Below are 9,994 nucleotides of genomic sequence, written 5' to 3'. Positions count from 1 at the left end.
CGTGAACCCAACCATATATATATAAACTTGAGATCATGTGAGAACAAGGGTTTTTCATGAGACCTGTTAGACCAATTCTCAACCCTTGGATTATATCTACAATCTGACAATCTGAACATTCATAAACGCCACGAGACTTCTCAATAATCACAAAATTGCCACCGTGCAACTTTAAACCATTAGATCATTAGCTTATAAAGTTAATCAATGAACATAAATTGGTCTTACGTGTCTCACGAAAAACATTTGGTCTCACGTGAACCCAACCCTATATATATATATATATATATATATAGAGAGAGAGAGAGAGAGAGAGAGAGAAAGAGGTTGGTTATTATACAACCCATGACATTTGTGCAACCAATACAACTCAATCTCAACTATTCATTTCATTTTATTAATATGTGATTTCATAGAAGTTTTGATTGTTTTTTAATATAAAGTATTGATCATAATTAATGAACCATATTCATCTTTCATAAATATTCAAATCATAATAAATGAACTCTCATCATTTCCATAAATATCTCAATTTATTGGATTGCATTGGTTGTACAAATGCAACAGGTTGTATTTGAAACAAACTCTCTCTATATATATAAAATAAGGGGTCATTAAAAATAGAACTAATTAGTTTGTGATAACCGTGAAGAATCCAATCTTAATCATAAATTAATGTTTAACTAGAGAACTAATAATTTTGGTAATTTGACTTAAATTTTAATTGAAAGGGCATTTTAAGTATTTTAAAAATCTTATATACCCTCTTTCCTCTCTTTGTCGAACTTTATTCCGGCGAACCTTATTCCGACAAACACATGATGCACACTGTGATACGCTTCATAAAATAACGAAAAAACACAGTGTGATACACTTAGTAAAGCAACATTACCTGATATATTATGTTACACTTTGTAAAACAACAAAAATATATTGTGATACACTTCGTATAATGACAAAAATGTATTATGATACACATTATGATACTAGATCTGGTTGATGAATACAACTATGATATCTTTATGATACCACCGTGTTACCACTGTATTACACTCGACATTACATCTCCAAAGAGATATATGTTACATCCAAAAACCATATATCTTATGTGTTACATCTTCGATGATATTTGGGTTACATCCCTGCAAGATTTGGGTTATGTCCCCGATTTGAAATGAGATTTGAACAAAAACCAGAAATCAAAACCGATTTGGGTGTGTATAAACCAGATCTCTTGGAATATGAAAAACCAAAATCGGTCTAGGTTGTTCAACAGGGGGAGTCGGACCGGTGAAGGTGAGAGTCGAGAAGATGATGGTTGGTGGTTGGAGATGGATAGAATATAAGAAGCATCGGTGGCCGAAGAAGGAGGCGTCAGACGATGTTGGTGCAAAGGAGTCGGTGTATCGCAGCGGAGAGGAAGCATGTTTTGGCCGGTGATGGGGAAAGAGAGTCACAAGTGGTGATCTCGTCCATTCTAATACACACACACACACATCTATTTCAAAATTAGATATTAAACTAATTATAGTAAATTGAATAGTCAACACAATTTACTAATTTACCCTTCTATTTATTTTAAGAAGTTATAATAGTTATCATTAATGATTGGTTCATGTTGGATTTCATGATTACCACAAACTAAATAATTCTCATTTGATTACGTGCACACACGCACACACACAAATATACATACACACACACATATATATATATATATAGAGGTGTGATCAAATGAGAATTATTTTGTTTGTGGTAACTGTGAGATCTAATCTCAACCACAAATCAGAAGTTAAATTAGGAAATTAATAAATTTGGTAATTTTAACTTAAAATATTAATTAAGGGCATTTTAGGGATTTTATAAATATCCTCTCTCATCTCTTTTCTTTCCTCTCTCCGGCGAATCTTATTCCGATGAACCTTTTGTTTACATAAGATACACAGTGTGATACCTACAATGATATTCACTGTGATAGCCAAATATACATAAAAGATGCACAATATGATACCCTTTGTAAAACAATAAAAATAATGAAAATGCACACTATAATACAATTCATAAAATAAAGAAAATACATTGTGATACACGTGAAACATTGTGAACGTTATCACTATGATACACTTTGATTCACAAACATCTTTAAAATATGATGTATATTAGGTAATTAATATACTAGATAACTAATTTTAATTAAATATTTCCTTCTAAACATTTCATTAAATATTTTGATTAGTTATCAAAAATAAAATTACTATATTACCCTTTTAGTTTATTTAGGAAATATTCTTAAATATCCTAAATAAGTAGTTCACATTGGATATCACGGTTACCATAAACTAATCAGTTTTCCCTTGAATGAGTCTCTCTCTCTCTCTCTCTCTCTCTCTCTCTCTATATATATATATATATATATATACGGATTTATTCTTTTGTTAACCAAATCATTGATGTTAACTTTGTTAACCCATCACATCCTTCAATTTTTTTGATCTACGGTTGAAAAAACACAATGACATCTTTCTAATATAATGGAAACGCATACGTTATAGACTAGTGTGAACTTAGGTGAACAAGGGTATTCTTGGAAAATTAAAATAACATCCATCATACCCAAAGTTTAGTCCCAATAATTTCTCCCTTGGTGTTTCTTAACCGAAATTATATCATCTTTTTCAAGTTTATCAATTAATATGTTCATAATCTCAATCGTGTGTCCATGATGAAACTAATATGATCATAAGAAAAATCATATGTTGATAAGTGAAGAATAATAGCATAATCATGTGTTTATAGGTAAAACAGTAAATGTGTTCATAAATGAAAATGAAAAATATTGAAACAGTAACTTTGTTCATAGGTGAAACAGTAAAAGTGTTCATAAATGAATGATGTTTTTGAAATCCAATAGGTTACCAAACACGTTCATAAGTTACATCACAATTTTCCATATTTAATGTACCGTTACATCACAAAAATATAGCTAAAATCATGGAATTTTGTAACCTTCATTTAAATGCCTTAGAGTAATACACGAAAATAAAATAAAATTACCGAATTGTCCATGACAATAAATACAACGTGATGCATGAACCATAACATTAGATGGGTTCCTATTGGTCCAAAGAGTTAAAGTTAACACAAATAAATTGGTTTACAAAAGATCTTACTCCTCTCTCTCTCTCTCTCTCTCTCTCTCTCTATATATATATATATATATATGGTTGGGTTCACGTGATACCCTTTTTTTACATTGCTGTGAAGATTAAAAAAAAGGCCGAACCTTCACAGCGAGGTCTCACGAAAATAGGCTGGTCAAGTGATTTCAAGTCTATGTATGTATGTATGTATGTATGTATGTATGTATGTATGTATGTATGTATGTATGTATGTATGTATGTATGTATGTATGTATGTATGTATGTATAACCTTCATTTGAAAACCCAATAATTTGCGATAAAATTGAGAAATGGTGCATCATGTGCTATTTCATATATAGTTTGGATTTAGTGTATTGGTTAACATATATTGATTTTACATTATATCTGTTTCACCTATATTCATTTCACAATGTGAACATTTTTATGCGTGTGAAACAAAAAATACAACTAAACAATTTCAATATATTAAATTATAGTCTGTGATGGAAAAAAATCATATGAAACAATATTTTAGAATAATAGTTCTCACAATAATCACAATTTTTTAGGTTATCAAATGATTGAGCCTCTCTCTATATGTATGTATACATATACATATAGAGAATTGTTCAAACGAGAACACCTTCATTTTACGAAAACGTAAGAACACTGATTTTCCATGGTGAATCACATGTGATACTCAATCAAATACGCAGATTGTCGTGATCTAGGTTGCATGCCAATTCGTCCTCACATTACGACGCCGCATCACATGTATTACCACATGTGATAAGAGTAAACTTGATATACGATACTGTAATACATCACAAGTGATACTAAGTCGTCCGCACACCACCAAGTGTGTCACATGTATTATCACATGTTATAAAGATGTTCTCGTATTTTGACAAAGTAAAGGTGTTGTCATTTAAACCTCCAATGAATTATATATATATATTATTGCACTTTGAGAGCCATCTATAATTGTACTGACATATGGAATCTTTTGACTCTAACGTCTCTTCGGAAATAGTAAATATCATAGTCTTCTTTTGAATAGGAAATAGCATATGAAAAACTTGTTTTTGCTTCAACGTCTTTATATATATATATATATATATATATATATAGACTTGGGATCATGTGAGACCAATGGTTTTTCGTGAGACCCATAAGATCAATTCTCAACCCTTGGATTAGATTTACAATCGTCAGATCTGAACATTCATAAACGCCACGAAACTTCTCAATAATTACAAAATTGCCACCTTGCAACTTTAGACCGTTAGATCATAAGTTTATAATGTTGATCAATGAACATAAATTGGTCTTACGGGTCTCACGAAAAAACCTTTGGTCTCACGTGAACTCAACTCTCTCTATATATATATATATATATATATATATATATATATATATATATATATATATATATATATATATATATATATATATATATATATAAAAGAATATAAAAGTAGTGTTAGAAAATGATGGCAGAATCAGATTCTAAAAGTGGTTTTTCTCTTAAGGGGAAAAGCAGGGTGAAAAGAGAGAAAGCAAAAGGGTGAGAGAGAGTGGCTCAAAAGTTTGAATAGTCCACTTAATAATAATGCATTTCTTTTAACAAATTCTTTTTTTTATTAATCTGGATATCCAATTAGTTATGCGAGTCGATTAATTATAGGATGACTACATGCTTTACTGGTAGCCCAGAGTCACCGCATTAGAACCTCCGTGACAACAAAAGAGATTTTTATAAATTTCAATTTCATGATTATTCATCAATGAAATTTAATCCTAATAAAAATATTATACACTAAATTCAACAATCATATTAAATTCAAGAAATAAAAAGATATCAGGTTCATCAGAAATAATATTAACCCAATATCAACAATCATACTAAATTTTATTTTGGGTATTTTTTTGTTTTTGTTTCAAGTTTGTTTAATTTTTCGTTTTATAAAAAAATAGAAAAAAACAAAAGAATAAAAATTAAAAGGAAACATATTTGCTTTTTTGTATGGAGCAGTGTGCTTTTTACTAAGAAAAGATACCTCAACTTTGTAGGGTTGTGTCTTTTGGCTGTGACCATCTCGTGAATCCCTCTGCCACACCCTCCATCACCTTTCCTTTTTCTTTTTTTGCTATTGCCACTCTCACTTCTTCCACTCTTTCATGTTTAAAACATGCACTCTTTTTCCCCCCAACAAACAAAATGTTAATTGGTTTTCACTCCTTTCACCTAGGGTGTTTAAAAACCCGACCAATTCAGGGGTGTTTAAAAATCCGAACAATCCATGTCTATCTAACACAAAATAATTTAATCTGAAGCAACTCGATATCTAATCGAGCTATAAATTTTTTAAACCGTAGGTATTGAATTACTATTATTTGAACCAACCGAATCCGATTAAACTGATATCCTTTTTCTTTTTTAATTTAATATAATTGTTGAATTTCTATTAATATATACATTAGACAATTACACTATTACGTATCCTCTTCATATACACGTATTTTTAATTCATTCTCCATCTCTATATAACGCATTCGTATATATGTTCAATAATTGAGAAAATTAATTGAATGTGATATACATAAGATTTAAGAAATATGAATAAGTTGTACCAAATAATGGATGATGAAAAGGAAATTATGAGTAGAAAATTAACATATTCAAGATTAAAAGAATATTTTAATATATCAAAGTATCAATCCGACTAACTCAACCAACCCATATGATTTGAGTTGAATTGGGTTGCACTTTGGTTTGGTTTGGGTTAAGATTTTTCAAACCACAAGCATTGGGTTACGTTATTCAAATGTCTTCAATCCGATCAACTCAATTCATGAGCACCCCTAAAAAAGCAGATGATTATTGTGGTTTGAAAAAATATCAGGATTTGGTTCCTTCCTCTAAAAAATTCTTTTAAATGAGAGGATTTTCGTCATTTTATCCAATCAAAATAAATTTTATAATTATGGTCCTTGTAGTTTTTGATTGGGTAAAAGACACAAAAATCAGTAAATGATGGAAAATATTCTCATTTTACGGAATCTTTTAACGGTTGTAAGAGGGAGGGACAAAACTTGGACGTTTTTGTAAATAATGATGACTATCGTGTAATTTGCTTATCATGATGTCATGGGATGCGGGAAATCCGTCATAATAAGCAAATATGATATGAGAGCAAGTAACGTCTGTTAAACCAAAATAACTGAAAAAACTCTTTATTTTGGTTACTAATTATTTTAATATGATTAAATGCGTTAGCAACTTGTTTTAATTATATTTCAATAATATTATATAATTGCAAAAAAATTCAACATGTAATTTCATATTTTTTTATCTAATTTATCAGATATAGTTTTCATCAAACAGCTAAATGAAACAGTGAATATTAGTTGTTTAGGTTATAATGTAATGATTAAAGTTAAAAGTAATGTTACGGTTACTCTAAAAAAATCAATTCTTTTCTGGATAACCATGAGTTTCTGAACCTGCTTACATGTACAGACTAATTCATGGACACCTACGAATGACCTAGAGTCAGAGGCATAGCTAGTAGGGGGGCTAGATGGTACTCAGCCCCCACTAATGCTCCACATATATAGTTTATAACAGAAAATGGTTTACAAACTAACACCAGCTTAGATCTTCATAATGGCAATTTTTATCTCCCGAATAATGAATACGGATCTTTTTGCCACTGATGGTCAACCGTAGGTAATCATGAACATTGGCCACAATTTCTCCGGCGGTAAAAGCTGTCGGTGATGGATTTTTTTGACGTATTATCAATGGACTTTTCCTTTGGTGAAACTTCTTTGTTTTGTAGTATAAGTTCATTTAGTTTTACATCTTTTAGCCCCTCTAAAATTCGCTACTGATCCAAATGACATTTGGCCTAACGGTATGTGAGTCTTTGGCCTACTAGGAGGTCAAAGATTCAAATCTCACCAAATATGAAGAAGGTGTATGAGTTTATTTATTCTATTTGATATATAAATATTATATACTTAAAAAAAATCCGCTACTGACCCAGGGGCAACCAGGGTAGATTAAAATTAAAATCGAATATGTGAATACTGATAATTGCAAGGTGTGTATACCTCCAAAATTCCTATTAGAATTTCCATCGAACAAAGTCTTGTTTGGAGTCTGGAGATAAAAATTCAAACAAAACTCCATCACGAACAACGAATTTGCATGAATTCAACCCCAAAACATCAAATCGATGTTTTCTTTTAAAAAAAATTCTGTTAGCAAAAACGAGGAGATTTGATGTATCGATTGATTGATGGGTCTTCGTAGGTAATCAAACTCTGGTTTTTGTTGGTTTCATAGCTAGCTACAGAACCTGGTGCTTGTAATGTGGACTATGGAAGTGATGTTGATAGATCAACGAATGGAAATTCCCCAAATTACATCAAAATTGAATGGTTAGGGATTTCGCCACCGGATGCCATTTTAGAAAGGTAAGATCTTCATCGTGCAATCAATATATAGATAGATTCATGGTTGCCTTGCTTCTCGTCTCCTATCTGGTATCTTGGTTATTCTTGATTTGATTTTATGTTGCATCTGCTACATTGCTTTTGCAGCTTAATTTTAATGCTTTTGCCCACCAAACACAATCAGTTTAACGTATTCAACATTTAATGCACATCATGTGTTTGAGTATTTGTCTCAAACAAAAATTTCTTTTTCTATTGTTATTGTATTTCGTGCAGATCTGTTCAAACAAAAGTATTTTTTTAACGGTTCTAAAACCCTCTGAATGATTATGTATCATGGGTCTCCCTTAACCATTCAGCATTCTAATTTCATTGTAAACAGTTACTAAATAATTATATTTTATTTTACACTATATCATGAGAGCCTTTTAATCATTTTGACTACTGAATCATTCTGCACTAAACTATTCAGCAACTGTCAAATAACCTCTAAATGATTGTTGCTTCAGAATTATTCATCTGTATTATGTGGGATGAAATTTCTAGCATTTTTTTGTGGGGTAAAATAATAATCCAGTTTAAAAAGCCAGAAATCGAAAGTAAAAACAGTTACAACATCTTCAACAGTTATGCTAAAATAAAGAAAAGATATTGTAAAAATCTCTTAAATAAAGAGAGAAGTTATAAGTTTTATACTTTAACTTGATTCATATTTTATGTAACGTACTTTCAAAACTTCCATTCTAGTACCTAAGATGTCAAGTTTTAAACATTTAAATGCCCGGATAAACGATTGAAGCAATTAACCGATTATCATGTTGATGTGGCGAGTGATGTGGTATCCAACTCAGTATTATTTGTTGACGTTGTTAGTGACATAGATTTTTTTAATCTAAAATTAGTCTTCAACCAGTTACCCGGGTGCTTAAATATTTAAAATTTTACATCATAGGTTCTAAAATGAAAGTTTTTAAAGTACGTTACCTAAAATATGAATCAAGTTAAAATACGTTAATTTTTCATGCAATTTGCCCAAAATTTTAATAATATAGTTAATTCTAGAATTGTTAAAACAAAATAGCTTTTAGAGTTAAATGTAATTTGTTTTTCAAGATCTGTCACTGATGCTATGCCAATCCCAACAAGTAAGAGGAAAAGAGATGGCTTTATTTTCTTCGTGCAATTTGTCATGGACCAAATACTTGTGTGAAGAAAAAAATACCTGGTGGAGTTAAATTCAATGTTTTTTTTTTAGTAGGTCAAGGGTTCAAATCTTACCAAAAATGAGAAGGGGGTGTGAGTTTATTTGTTCTATTTGATGTATATAAATACTTATATACTTAAAAAAACAATTGATATACCATTTAGAATGCTTTTGTTCTCATAGAATAACCATAATTTAGTTAGTGTGAGAGTCATTGGCCAAAACAACAATGAAATCATTTATACATTTTTGTAATTAATATTTCTAGAGTTACATATATATAATTCAAAACATTTAATGATGGAAACTGTTAAAATGGTAATTTTCTGTCATTCAAATTATATTTTCAGGACATTTACCAAAACAATCATTTTTTATTTTGCACTGAATCATACAGAGTCTTTTAATCATTCTGACCACTTAACAAGTCCGAATGAAACCATTCAGCATCTTTCAAACGCCCCATGTTTGGTTCGTTTATAGCCCTACTTATAAACAATAAATATTGATAATATCAAACCAAATCAATATGGGGAACAAATGATAATAAACAAAAAAAATGGATTGAATCTACAAAATGAGCGAAGTGAAAGTATTGTATATAACTTTGTTTGTGTAAGATTCTCGGTTCTTACCATGCACACTGAATAAAGTCAGTGACGCTTAGCAAACATTTAGTAAATGGCCTAATTTCACTTATTACATAATTCAAATCTTGTTAAAAACATCAATCAAACTTGCATAATGTTTTAAGAAATGGATTCAATAAATAGAATTTGGGCTTCATAAGTTTCTTAGGCCTTAAAATTGGGCTTTAGGCCCACATTTGGATAGCCCAATACTTTTAGGTTATTATAATTTGGCACAACTAAGAAAGAAAAAACAATTACTATAATTTATATATCTATACTATATATCATTTGGTTAAAACTATTAAAAATAATTTTACATAAAGTACTGTTATTAATACATATTACTTAAAATTCAAGATTACAAGTAGGATGTGCATGAGTATATCTTATTAAAACTTCATGTTTGAATTCGTGTAACTATATGCAGAACATAATCAAATATATGATAAACATAATTTTAAATATAAATAATCTAAAATATAATTAAAATAATCATTGAGTTCTAACAAATTACTTAATTATTATCTTAAAAAATTATTTTATTAAACCAAAA

This window comes from Cynara cardunculus, assembly GCF_001531365.2.
Source record: "Cynara cardunculus var. scolymus isolate 2C chromosome LG 2, CcrdV1, whole genome shotgun sequence".
NCBI classification, from domain to species: domain Eukaryota; kingdom Viridiplantae; phylum Streptophyta; class Magnoliopsida; order Asterales; family Asteraceae; genus Cynara; species Cynara cardunculus.
The sequence above is the reverse complement of the archived record's forward strand: the minus strand, read 5'-3'. Positions refer to the sequence as shown.